This window comes from Pteropus vampyrus, unplaced genomic scaffold (assembly GCF_000151845.1).
Source record: "Pteropus vampyrus isolate Shadow unplaced genomic scaffold, Pvam_2.0 Scaffold340, whole genome shotgun sequence".
Classification (NCBI taxonomy): Eukaryota; Metazoa; Chordata; class Mammalia; order Chiroptera; family Pteropodidae; genus Pteropus; species Pteropus vampyrus.
The window spans coordinates 2282173-2286682 of record NW_011889121.1 but is presented as its reverse complement, the minus strand read 5'-3'; the positions used below and the strand labels follow the sequence as shown (position 1 = coordinate 2286682).

The window sequence follows — 4510 nt, the reverse complement described above, 5'->3', positions numbered from 1 at the left end:
TTTTTTTCTTTAGATTCCACACGTATGTGGAATCATGCGATATTTCTCTCTCTATCCAACCCATTTCATTCAGCACAATACCCTCTAGGTCTATCAAGGCAATATCTTTCCCCAACCTTTTCCATTTAGTCTGTTTGTGTCTTTTAATATGAAGGGAGTCTCTTATAGGCAGCATATGTAGGGGTCTTGTTTTTTTTTATCCATTCAACCACGCTATCTTTTGATTGGAACACTTAATTCTTTTCCATTTAGGTACTTGTTGATAGGAATGTAGTTATTACCATTCTTTATTCATGTTTTTAATATTTTTTTTTCTTAAAGAAGTACCTCTAATATTTTCTGTAATACTGACTTGGTGTTGATAAATTCCTTTAGCTTACTTTTGTCTAGAAAAATCTTTATCTGTCCTTAACTCTAAATGATAGCTTTACTGGATAAAGTATCCTTGTTTGTAGATCCTGGGTTTTCATCACGTTGAATATTTTGTGCCAAGACCTTCTGTCCTGCATAGTTTCTTTTGAGAAATCAGCTGCCAGTCTTATGGGTGTCCCCTTGAAGGTAAGTAACTGCTTTTCTCTTGCTGCTTTTATGATTCTCTCTTTGTATTTAACCTTTGGCATTTTAATTATGATGTGTCTTGGTGTGAGCCCCTTTGGTTCCTCTTTCTTGGGAGTCTCTGAACTTTCTGGGGTTCTATGTATATTTCCTTCACCAGGTGAGAAAAGTTTTCCACCATTATTTCTTCAAATAGCTCTTCAACTTCTTGTTTTCCTTCAGGTCCCCCTATGATATGGTTATTTTTACATTTAGTAGTGTCCCACAGGCTCCTTAAATTATTATTATAGTTGGCTCCTTTTTTCTTGCCATTCTGATTGAGTGTCCTTGGCTTCTCCATCCTCTATATTGGTGGTTCTATCCTTCTCTTTATCCACTTCTGTTTATTCCATCTAATATACTCTTCATCTCAGATAATGTGTTCTTCATTTCTGACTGGTTCCCTTTTATAATTTCCATTTCCATTTTTTGTTTTTTTTTTTTCTCTTTGTTAAAGTTTTCACTGAGTTCATTTATACTTTCCCTAAGTTCCTTGAGCATCTTTATAACCAGTGTTTTGAATTCTGCATCTGTTAGATGCTTGACTCCATTATTCCTGGATCTCTATTCTGTTCTCTCGTATGGGTTCTGCTTCTTTGTGTTCTCATTTTGGCTACCTTTCTGTGTCTGTTTCTATGTACTAAGCAAAGCTCCTAAGTCTCCTAGTCTTATTAGCATGGCTTTGTGTAGCAGGTGTCCAGTGGCACAGTCCTGAGAAGGGTTGAGCTGCAGACCAAGTTTAACCACAACCTGTGCCCTTCTGGGGCCACCTGTTAAGATTCAGCAAGCAATCCACAGATGCTATGCTTAGAGTTGCTTCAAGAGGCCATGCCAGAAACTGAGGTCAGTTGCCACCTGTGTGAGTTTTAGAGTTGGCTCAAGCAAGGAACACCAGACTCCTCCAGAACACAACTAGATATGGCTTGGGTGGGACTGCAAGTTAGGGGAGGTGGAGTTTCAGGGAATCCTTTGGGTTGAATGACCTTTGTTATCCAGTTCGATATCTCAGCTATAGCGGCACTGCGTCTACATGCTGGGAGGGGGAAGGGCTCAACAGAGGAACAACCGCCTACACTTCTGGGCGGGGGAGAGAGAGTGGTGGGGAAAGCCTCACTTCTGGCCCTCATTCAGACAACTAAGTATCCTCCTATAAGTCCCTGGTGTCCCCTGTGCAGCCCACCTGGTACTGGTGCTCAGAGCAATCAGGTTTGTTACTGCTAAAGTCCTCTCATGGGCACAGCCCCTTTGAGAGGAGTCTGCACCTGCTGACTACTGCTGCCTTAGCCTCTGTCCTACTCAGCATCTCGGGACCGGCAGCCTGCGTCTTTGCCCACTTCTACCTTCTACCACTGCAGGTTGATTAATTATTTCTCTCCCTAGTTGTGCTTCTGTTCATCTAGTTCCCAGGCGACTTTCATTGCTATTTGTTCCATGTTTCTGTCATAACTTTGATTTAGTCGCAAAAGGGATGAACAAAGCCTCTATCACCTATGCCATTTTTCCCGTCCCTAGCCATATTTGTATTAATATTATTCAATGCCCAAACAGCGGTATGTTTTCTATTTTCTTGAACCCATGCGTGAGGTCGTTTTAAGCCTCTGCTTATACCATGTCTGATAATATCCAGTTGGTCAAAGCAAGTCTCATAGTTGAGTGCAAGGTCTATTGGCAGGGTGTGTTATCTTGCCCTTGACTTGAGGGAATTGCTAAGTTATATAGCAAAAAGTGTGGGTATAGAGAAGGAGTGATGAATCATGGCATCATGGCTATTGGTGGAATCTACTATAATCAAGTGATACAAAAATGCAATAAAGAATCATCTCTATGACATGCCTTAAGGGAACTGGTTGTTTAATAAGGGAATAACGATACAAATATTACCTGAAAATATGAGTATCATTAAAGTTACACAGTAAAATAAGATGGAAAAAGAAATCATACCTAATTGGAAACTAAGAAAGACTTCTGGATAAAATTACATTTGAGCTTATTTATAGTTATACAATTAGAACTTAGATGAATAATATAAAAAAATATATTAATTTTTAGAATAATCATTAAGAACAAAATCTTGATTATTTGACTTGACATATTTTACTTACATATTTTAAAAAGTAGATTAAATAAGTTTATTAAACTGCTAATATAACTTAGATAAAATGTGATTGGAAAAATAACCTTTAGTACAATTTCATAGTGTTTTTACTTATTTGGTAATATTAATAAGAAATTAAAAGAGTACTTATAGTCAGTAGCTGGTTATTCTGTAAAAATTTTGACACAAATTTCTTATTTGGGAAAAAAAGCATTTGTAAATTTTAAATCTATATCTATTTGCCTTTTTGTGAACAAGAAACCTCCATTTTAGAGGTTCACAGAACTATAAAGCTTTTTTCTGCAGTTTGATTTTCTTTCCTTTTTTCTAGATATCTGAGGACTGAAATGGGACCTCGGTGGAAACAAATTTCTCATTTTCCTCCTAAATATAGTTTTTATTCCTAAATTAGGTGAGACTGTTTCTAGACAGACTTTTATCTTCAGTGTGAAGATGGGATTTCATGTGTGTCTTCTGCAAAAACACACACTGAGACTTTAAATGGAAAGAGTGATGTGACACAGTCCAGTAGGCACAAACCTTCCTTAAATGGAGTCATCCATGGATGAGATCCACAGAGGAAGTAGTATTGCCATGCATTTCATATAGAACCACTATGAAAGTATCATACATGAACTATTTCTCAGAAGGAGTGACCATTTTATTCCTTTCTCTTGCCTGAATGCTCTAGCTATGACCTCCAACACTATGTTGAATAATTGTGCTGATAGAAAACAGCCTTGTCTTGTTCTTGATCTTGGAAGGTTTTTAGTTTTTCACCATGAAGTATGATGTTAGCTGAGGTTATGTCATATATGACCTTTATTACGTTGAGGTACTTTCTCTCTATACCCATTGTATTAAATGTTTAAATCATAAATGGATGTTGTATCTTGTCAAAGGCCTATTCTGCATCTATTGATATGATCATATGATTTTTATTCTTTATTTTGTTAATATTGGTGTATTTCATTGATGGATTTACATATGTTGAACCATCCTCATGCCCCTAGAATGAAGCCCACTTGATCGTGATGTATAATCTTTTTAATGTATTGTTGTATTTGATTTGCCAGTATTTTGTTTAGAATCTTTGCATCTGTATTCATCAGAGATATTGGTCTGTAGTTGGTGTGTGTGTGTGTGTGTGTGTTATCCTTGCCAGGTTTTAGTATCAGGGTAATGTTGGCCTCATAAAATGAGTTAGGAAGTATTGTCTATTCTTCAATTTTTTGGAAGAGTTTGAGAAGGGCAGGTATTAAATCTTTGAATGTTTGGTAGAATTCACTAGTGATGCCATTGGGTCTTGGACTTCTTTTGTGAGGTTTTTGATGATTGTTTTAATTTCCTTACTGTTGATTGGTCTGTTTAGATTTTTTAGTTCTTTGCAATTCAGTCTAGGAAGGTTGCATATTTCTAAAACCTTGTCCATTTCTTCTAGGTAATTGAATTTGGTGGCATATATTCTTTCATAGTATTGTTATATGATACTTTGTATTTTTTTGGTATCTGTTTTGACTTCCCATTCATTTCTGAAACTAGACTGCTATCTGTTATCATACATCAAAGTTAACTCAAAATGGATCAAAGACTTAAATATACGACCTAAAACAATAAATTTCATATGTAAAACAGGTACTAAACTCATGGATCTTGGATTTAGAGAGGATTTTATGAATTTGACCTCAAAGATAAGAAGTAAAAGCAAAAGTAAATGAATGAGACTTTACCAAACTAAAAAGCTTCTGCACAGCAAAAGAAATCATTAATAAGACAAAGAAGTAACCATCTGAATGGGATAAGATATTTGTATGCAACATC

General features: G+C 36.2%; 1 long non-coding RNA gene across 1 annotated transcript in view; it reads left to right on the top strand.

Moving 5' to 3' along the window:
- LOC105304411 overlaps positions 1–4510 on the top strand; it is a 19149-nt gene that overhangs the window by 11807 nt on the left and 2832 nt on the right. Inside the window, exon 2 of the long non-coding RNA XR_896995.2 lies at positions 155–157. This is a non-coding gene — a long non-coding RNA (uncharacterized LOC105304411). The remainder of the gene's footprint in view (positions 1–154; positions 158–4510) is intronic.